Source organism: Artemia franciscana, chromosome 21 (assembly GCF_032884065.1).
Source record: "Artemia franciscana chromosome 21, ASM3288406v1, whole genome shotgun sequence".
NCBI lineage: Eukaryota > Metazoa > Arthropoda > Branchiopoda > Anostraca > Artemiidae > Artemia > Artemia franciscana.
In genome coordinates, this window is record NC_088883.1 from 13,725,242 (window position 1) to 13,734,559 (window position 9,318).

General features: G+C 37.2%; 1 long non-coding RNA gene across 1 annotated transcript; it reads right to left on the bottom strand.

Annotated features, from left to right (window-relative positions):
- Nucleotides 1-1,066: 1,066 nt before the first annotated feature.
- Nucleotides 1,067-8,830, bottom strand: LOC136040624 (uncharacterized). Its single transcript, XR_010620843.1, has 2 exons — nucleotides 8,209-8,830; nucleotides 1,067-1,426 (listed from the first exon to the last, which is right to left on the bottom strand). It is a non-coding gene; the product is annotated as an uncharacterized LOC136040624 (long non-coding RNA).
- Nucleotides 8,831-9,318: the final 488 nt, after the last annotated feature.

Consider the following 9,318-nt stretch of genomic DNA (forward strand, 5'->3'; position numbering starts at 1 on the left):
CGTGATAAAGAAAGATTTAAAGGAAATGGGAAATTCGTGGGAGGGTGTAAAGAAGGAGGCTTTGATTAGATTGGGATAAAGGAGGAGTGTACGCAGCTGTGTTGGTCTCAGGCGGTTTGGTGCTGCGGTGAGTTGATAGTAGCAGTAGTAGTAGTATCATATTTAGGGCTACCTTAAATATGAGCGGTAATACAACCCTCTTCCACCCCTCGCTCTTTACGCTGAAGCTGAAGATTTTGTACAACAATGTTTCAAAGATAAGAATTACCACTTGAAAAGGTAGACTCTTAAAAAGGAATTTTTAAAGGTTCGCCTAAAATGCTAAGAATGATTTTTCAGGTCCTATATTACCTTCAGTTCCAGAAGTCATACTGCCACGTGATGATGCTTTAATCCCTAAAAATACGAGCATTCCATACTCTTATATGCAATTCATGCGAAATGAACGGTTATCGTACAACGTTCGTTAAGCAAAAACAGACATTATCCTTTCTATAAGGGGAGCTACCGCCCCCTCAAAACCAGGTTTTGGCATAACACCTATCTTAGAACCACCGAATTAAATGAAAATGGAAAAAAGAAGAATTCTTATATGGAAGTAAACATTGAAACTAAAACTAATGAGAATTATGTGCAAGTTACTACGCTGAAGAGGTCTGAACAAGCAGCGTAAATTACTGTATATAAGGGGGCTAATGCCCTATCAGCTCCATGGTCTTTGCACTGAGGGTTTTACTACTTTTTTTCTCACTGATTGAATAATGAATGAGCTATCACATCCGGTAAAAAAGTTCACTTCTGTCATCATGTTGCTTCAGGAATGGAGGGGCTATTTATTTCCCTATCTTTAAAAAAAATATAATTTTCAGATCAAACCTTTTGAAAGATAAGTGGTAAATTAAAAACATTCTTTTATGATACATCTGTTCCGCTCTGAAAAGTTCTTAGGAAATTGACAAAAGCTTGTTTATTTTATTTAATGCTAATGTAGAACAACTTAAATACTAAGAAAGTCGTGAAAGTCGATACGACCCAGAAGAATAAGTCTTGGTCCTTTTAAATGAAATAAGAAGAAAAGTCAAAATTTATTTATTGACAAATTTTATCCTTTACAGGTGATTACTGGATTTGAACTGTTAACCTTACATTTTTTCAGTGCCTTCTTTACTGACTCTTTCGCCTTTTTAATATGTTTCTTCAGTCCTCTACGTGTCCTCGTAGAACGAACAGTTTCCAACTTAGCAACTGGAATTTCTTCGAAGACAAAAGTATCACCTTTAGTTCCAACTTCCCTTTGGTTATATATTGACAATATGTTGCCGACTGAGATTTCTTCAAGCTGATCATCCCCTTTGGCTCCAATGTCACTGCTGGTAGTTGGAATAAATTGTGTTAATATCACTTGAATTGCAATTATCAAATCCAGCTGCAAAAAATATTTCTTATAATAAAATACAAAACTTTTTCACGTTTAACTTCATTTTCTTATGTTTTATAAAGCTAATATATAATACTAGGTGTTAGTGTGGCGCTTCGTGCACCCCCCCCCGCGCGCGTAAGTCGTTACGCGCCATTGTAGTTGTGTCCCTGTGTCCCACCTGTGATATATATATATATATATATATATATATATATATATATATATATATATATATATATATATATATATATATATATATATATATATATATATATATATATATATATATATATATACATATATATATATATATATATATATATATATATATATATATATATATATATATATATATATATATATATATATATATATATATATATATATATATATATATATATATATATGTTTTTAACTACGTAAACTTGCGAATATACAATATTCTTCGTTTTCCCAATGTCTGTGCATATAAATAGATTGTCAGGTTTACCGACTCTTGAACATGCAACATATAATTGTCCATGGGAAGAACAATCCGCAGATCTATACCGCATTTTTCTAATGATTGCCCTTGAGCTTTGTTGATGGTGATTGCTAATCGAACATTCCCTGTGTCCCGGCCTTATTTATATATCCCCCCTGTGCCTCCCGGCGTCCCCGTTGTAGTTGTGTCCCTGTGTCGCGGTCGTCATTTATATTCCCTGTGTCCCGATCGTCATTTGTGTCCTGGTGTCCCAGTCTGTAATTTCTTTTTGAGTGTCCCGGTCGTCATTTATATTCCCTGTGTCCCGATGTCCCGGTTTTCCGGTCTGTAATTTCTCTTTGAGTGTCCCAGTCGTCATTTGTATTCCCTGTGTCCCGATCGTCATTAGTGTCCCGGTCTGTAGCGTCATCTTATAATGACGTCATATACAAAGCCTTATATACTTATAATGACGTCATATGAAAACCCACAGACAAACAAACATGCATACATACAACTTATTTTTATATATATATAGATAGATATAGTTTCTTTTTTAGTTTTTTCTTTTTTAATTTTTCTTTTTTTTAGTTTCTTCTTTTTATTAATTTGTTTTCTTTTTTAGTTTTTTCTTCTTTTTTTTAGTTTTTTCTATTTAGTTTTTCTTTTCTTTTTTTTAGTTTTTGTTTTTTTCTTTTCGATGAGTTTCAGCAATTCTTACCAACTGAGCGTTTCGCTTATGAAGAATAATATCTCGAGGTAAAAATTGATCACCGACCATAACGATTGCCACTTCGTCGATAGTTGGAGCATTGTATCTACGCACATGTTGGCCAGTAGGTGTTTTGTCAGCGGAAATAACAATTTTATGTGTATCAGTAGGCATCAAATCGATTGCTGTTTTGAACAGACGCACTAATTTATTATTTTCGTGGAAAAGATGTTGCAATTCTGAAATGATAGTCCTTTCAACGTCGGGAGAAATGTCGCAACGTGCATTCAATTCAGAATTTATATCACTGATGAAGTACAGTTGTGAAAATTTATTATTCTTGCCTGAGAATGGTAGAACCAATCTCAGACAAATTTTAGACATAGTCCCGATTTGAACACATCTACTCAAGCTATAATCATCGACTGGGCTGTAACATAATGCCAGGCGATAATTTTCAGGTTGCTCTTGTGATTCCTCGGCACGCTTTCTTTTGTTAATTTCTCTTTGAGACGCAAGTATGTTTTCACGCTGTTGTTGTGATTCCTCGGCACGCTTTCTTTTCTTACTTTCTCTACTAGCCGCAAGCCTTTTGGCAATAACTCTTTGAGCTGCTTCCTCGGCTGTTTCTTCTGTCATTGTAGGATTTATACTAAAATTTCTCTTTGAATTAACTCTTTGAGCAGCTTCCTCGGCACGCTTTTTTTTGGTAATTTCTCTTTGAGACGCAAGCCTGTTTTCATGCTGTTGTTGTGATTCCTCGGCACGCTTTCTTTTCTTACTTTCTCTATTAGCCGCAAGCCTTTTGTGGACCTTTTGTCGCTCCTATGCCCTTTCTCTCCCTCTCCTTCTTCTTTGCCCAAATTTCTGACCGAAAGTTAAGTGTATTGCACTTTTTTTAAAGTGAAATCATGAAAGGACTTTTAATCTATATAATTGGAGGCATGATGTGGGCCCACAGCCCTTCCAATAACCCTCTTTTCCAGTAGTAGTGAAAGAAAATGGAACTAATAAATATGACATCTGTACTTATTGGAAGTTGAAGAAAATCTAAAGAATAAATTAAGACAAAATTAAAGATAACAGAATAAAAAATAAAGCAATCAGCGTAACGTAGTCGCACAAGAAGACAGAGAAAAGAAGAAGGATTAAAAATCATAATAAAACTTTTAACGACACAATTATAAAAAAAAATGAAAAATAAAGCCAAAATAAATATTATGAAAGGGAATACTATTCAAAGTGGCCCTATATGAAATGGAAGCTTAAACTAAAAAGAAAAAGAAAACGAATATATTCTAAATAGGTCTATGGAGTCTTGTTTGCGGAAGTGTGATTTTTTTCCTGGGAGGAGGAAGGCTCGACATTTTGGGATTGTTTGCGGTCCTTGCTCCTAGGGCTTCGATTGTATTACCTTCCAAATATTCTCAGCCAACTACCTTCCTACTTACCTACCTACTATTACCTTCCAACTTATCTTAAAACGTTCATTTGATACCATGGAGGGTTGTTGGGGCGCCGGAGGGGCAAATGGTGATGGGAGGGGGTTATTTACCCTCCAATTACCTTTGGCCCTTAAAAAACCAACAGAATTTTTAGCTTCTGGTCGGATGAGCCACCACACATGTTTCTATGACCACCCTTTCCATACGAAATGACCTGGCAAAAACACAAAATGATACATTTTAGGTGCGTTGCTCTTTTCTAAGTCATCGCTATTGAGTTGACTGTGATAATACATTTATACAAAAATATATTTTCTTGGTTACAGACAAAAACGGGACTCGTTAATTTGAATCCGAGCACCGGGTTAAAGTAAATAATGCAGTATCTTTACAGTAAAAGAATGTTATCACACCTAAGACGGAGCAATAGTAGCCTCTTTAAAAGAGGAAGACTATTATCCTGTTCAAACCCTGTTTGAAAGGAATGAAGAGTGTATGGTGAAGGGGGGGGGGCTGCTTTTTTGTCAAGATGTTTTCTAGAACGGCTTGCTAGATACCAATTTAACTTCATAAGAAGTTAGAAATAGTGGTATGTTTGTCATTTGTAAGAGAGAGAGAGGCTGTTTTTAACCACTAGGGCACATGTCCAAAGGAATTTTTTGTATCTCACCCAGACTGATTCACACCCTGTGGGGGGAAGGGGGAGAGAGGGGAATCCTGGATTCTTTTCTTCATCATTTCTGCGAGAAGGTATATTGCATCTCAACTGAGCCTCAGAATACGAGCCAAGTTTATATTTGTGTCTTATAGGGTTTGCACTTGATATAAGCTCTGAGGTGATATAGGGATATATAAATATTTTGTTACTATCCTGATTGTCAGGCGGGCCGGTAAAATTCAACCAAACCTGGTCAAAACTATAGAAATGGCTTTGGTCGCATTTGTTCAGTCCGGCCTGTGTGAGGAAGGTACTATATTTTCGTCATCCGTACTCATCTGCAGGGCTTATTGGATTCCAATAAGTTTCGATTCTGATTAACAGCCAGTTTTTATGGCACTTGGTATTAACCAAGTGACATTAGCAATCGCAAATTCTGTCGGTCTGTCTGTCTCTCGGTCCCGGTTTCGCTACTTTAGGCACTCCCAAGTAAGCTAGGACGATGAAATTTGGCAGGCGTATCAGGGACCAGACCAGATTAAATTATAAATAGTCGTTTTCCCGATTTGGCCATCTGGGGGGGGGGGGTGGCGGTTAATTCGGAAAAATAGAAAAAATGAAGTATTTTTATCTTAAGAACGATTGATCAGATCTTAATGAAATTTGATGTTTGAAAGGATATCGTGTCTCACAGCTCTTATTTTAAATCCCGACCGGATCTGGTGACATTGGGAGGGAGTTGGGAGGGGGAAACCTAAAATCTTGGAAAAACTTAGATTGGAGGGATCGGGATGAAACTTGGTGGGAAAAATAAGCAGAAGTCTTACATACATGCTTGACATAACCGGAACAGATCCGCTCTCTTTGGGGTAGTTGCGGGGGAGGGTTAATTCTGAAAAATTAGAAAAAATGATGTATTTTTAACTTACGAACGGGTGTTCTGATCTCAATGAAATTTGATATTTAGAAGGATATCGTGTCTCAAAGCTCTTATTTTAAATCCCGACCGGATCTAGTGACATTGGGGGGAATTTGGGGAGGGGGACCTAAAATCATGGAAAACGCTTAGAGCGGAGGGATCGGGATGAAACTTGGTGGGAAAAATAAACAGAAGTCTTTGATACATGATTGCCATAATTGGAACGGATCCGCTCTATTTGGGGGAATTGGGGGGGGGGGTTAATTCTGAAAATTAGAAAAAATGACGCATTTTTAACTTACGAAAGAGTGGTCGGATCTTCAGGAAACTTCATATTTAGAAGGACCTCGTAACTCACATCTCTTATTTTAAATCTCAACCGGATCCATCGTCATTGGGGAGGGGACCGGAAATCTTAGAAAATAATTAAAGCGGAGAGATCAGGATGAAATTGGATGGGAAGAATAAAAACAAGTCTAAGATACGTGACTGAAATAACCGAACCGGATCCGCTTTCTTTTGTGGAGTTGGGGGGGGGGGTAATTCGGAAAAATAAGGTATTGGTAACTTACGAACGGGTGATCAGATCTTAATGAAAATTGATATTTAGAAGGATCTTGTGCTTTCAATTGAAAAATGGTGTATTTGTATCTTACGAATAGGTGATCGGATCTTAGTTAAACTTGATATATAGAAGGATCTTATGTCTCAGATGCTCCATTTTTAACTCGAATTGGATCCGGAGACATAGGGGGATGGAGGAGGGAAACAGAAATCTTGGAAAACGTTTAGAGTCGAGAGATCGGGATGAAACTTAATGGGAAGAATAAGCACAAGTTCTAGATATGTGATTGACATAATTGGAACGGATCCGTTCTCTTAGAAGAAGCTGGGGGGTGTTAACTTGGAAAAATTGAGGTATTATTGGAAAAATTTTTAACTTAAGAACGGGTGACCGGATCTGGAAATTTGATATTTAGAAGAAATTCGTGTCTCAGGGCTTTTATTTCAAATCCTGACCAGATTTGTTGATATTGGGGGGAGTTGGAGGGGGAAATCAGAAATCTTGGAAAACGCTTAGAGTGGAGGAATCGGGTTGAAACTTGGTGGATAGAATAAGCAAATGTCTTAGATACGTGATTGACATAACTGTACTGGATTCACTCTCTTTGGGGGAGTTGGGGGGAGGGGCTCAGTGCTTTGGCCAGTTGGGTGCTTCTGGGCGTGCTTGGACGATGAAAATTGGTAGGCGTGTCAGGGAGCTGCACAAATTGACTTGATAAAGTCGTTCCCCAGATTTGACCATCTGGGGGGCTAAAGGGAGAGGAAAAATTAAAAAAATGAGGTATTTTTAACTTACGAGTGGGTGATCGGATCTCAATGAATTTTAATATTTAGAAGGACATCGTGACTCTGAGCTCTTATTTTAAATCCCGACCGGCATTAAGCCTCTGATTTTCCTTTTAAATCAATCTATTGATCCTTAGAATTTTGTTAGAGGTCATACCATATGAGCTCTTGGCTCTTAGCTCTTCTGGCCTCGTCACAAGTGCCATATGAGCTCTTAGATCTTGTTTTTTTTTTCTTTTGTCCTTTTTTTTAACAGCCAGCTTATAGAGCATTTGCCTCTAGAAGCAATTGTACTGTGTGTACTTTTAGATCCTGTTTTATTTTTGGTTAAGACGTGGGGTAAAATTCTAGTTTAACTACTTCTTGCTATCTTGGAAAGGGGTTAGTTTAGGAAACTGAAACTTTCAGGGATTGGTGTACTGACTAAAGTATGTCCCAAGGAGATACTTTGAAGTACCTGTCTCTACTCCTTCTCCCTCTAGGGGACAGGGACTTTTGAGGACCTTTGAAAATTGTGGTTGGATAAAAAAAAACATGCAAAATGGATCTTCTGCTTAAGTCAAGCACAAGAAAACTGTTTCCAGCTTCATAACTTTACTCAATCCCAATTTATGAGGTTTCAAAGATCCGCAAGTACATTTCCTGAATTTAGAGAGAAAAAAAACACTGATATGGCTTAAAATTCTACTCGAATCGAAGGAATTATATTTTCAGAACTAAAACCAGAGAAAAAGAAACTGATAACTGAAAATAAAGATAAAATATTGTTTTGTCAAAAATTCCATAGGTATAGACTTTTCAAGTAGGCAAATCTCTAAAACTTAGAAATCAGAAGAAGGTTAACATAGAAGCTTGGTAGTACCTTCGCAGTGTATGTTTCTTGTCCTGGATTCATTACCGAAAGTTACAGTTTCCTAACATAACCCCTCTCTGAGATAGTGAAACGTAGCTAAGCTAGAATTTTATCCAAATCTTCAATCAAAATGTAAACTTGCAGGGATCAACAAGAAAAATTTATTGAATTCGTTTTATCGCTGCTTCATCTACATGCAACCTATTTCTGGTGTCGGTTAAGTCCGCAGCAAGCTTGGGAAAAATCTTCTCTGTGATTCGTAAGTACATGCATTGTTCTTTAATAGTGTGGCCTATAGGTCACAAATGCTGTTAAAATTTACTGGGCCTCTTCATTGGAGACTGCTTCCGTTGGACAAGTAAAAAGTAAAAAAAAATATTTTACATACCAAGATGAGCTTCATTTTTTGAATTAGTCCAATTTTCCCTTGTAACATCCAAGTGTTCAGTTATGACTGAAAGCTTTAACAGAAATTCCTGCTATTTTTATTAATATATTTTTTGCTTCCTTATTTTCAACTTAACAGGCTTTTATCCAAAACTCATGTAGCATATCCAACGTACAAGCACTCTGGTCGATGAACTATCATTATAATGTCCGTTTTAAAGCAAAAGGATTTCCTTGCTAATAATATTTTTTATTGCAACATACCTTACATTAAGACTTTTCCATCCTGTGAAGCTGTAAATGTCTAACTTCTAAGTGTCATGATCAGTGCATCAGTCCATAAATTTGGCATTTTTTCTTTCATTATTACAACATTTTTATGACTAGTTTAATTCGTATCAAACTTTGGTATTTTTTCATACATTTTGAGCTCTTTCGATGAAATGTCCGAACAACTTATCTGGAAAAATATTGATCCGAAAACAAGTGTGTTGTATTATGCGACGGATACCTGGAGTAAGTATTTCTATGCTGTAAAATCAAAGTCAATTGGTATTTGGTCCTCACAAGACAGTGGCCGGTTTTTCTGTCACTTGGAATTTACCAAATGACATATAGCGATCGGAATTTCTGTCTGTCGGTCGGACCCGGTTTTGATAGTTCGGGCATTTCCAGATAAGCTAGGACGAGGAAAGTAGGCAGGCGTATCATGGACCAGACCAGATTAAATTAGAAATAGTCGCTTCCCCGATTCTACCATCTGGGGGGGGGAGCAAGCGAACGAGATAGTTGCAAAGGATTTTCTTTGCCCATAAAACAAATGATTGTTGCACAAGTGTGGCTGCTGGTCTTGCAGTATGATTCTCTCTTAGGGTGCGAGAGATTTCAGGTTCGAAACCCGGACCACCCCAGTTTTTACATGAAGAAGATCCGAAACTAGATCCGAATCGTGAAAATTGAGGTATGTTTATCTCACGAATGGGTGATCGGATCTTAATGAAACTTGATATATAGAAAAATATCATGTTTTAGACGCTCCATTCTCAATTTTGATCGGATCCGGGGACATCGGGGAGTGGAGGGGGGAAACGGAAATCTTGGAAAAGGCTTA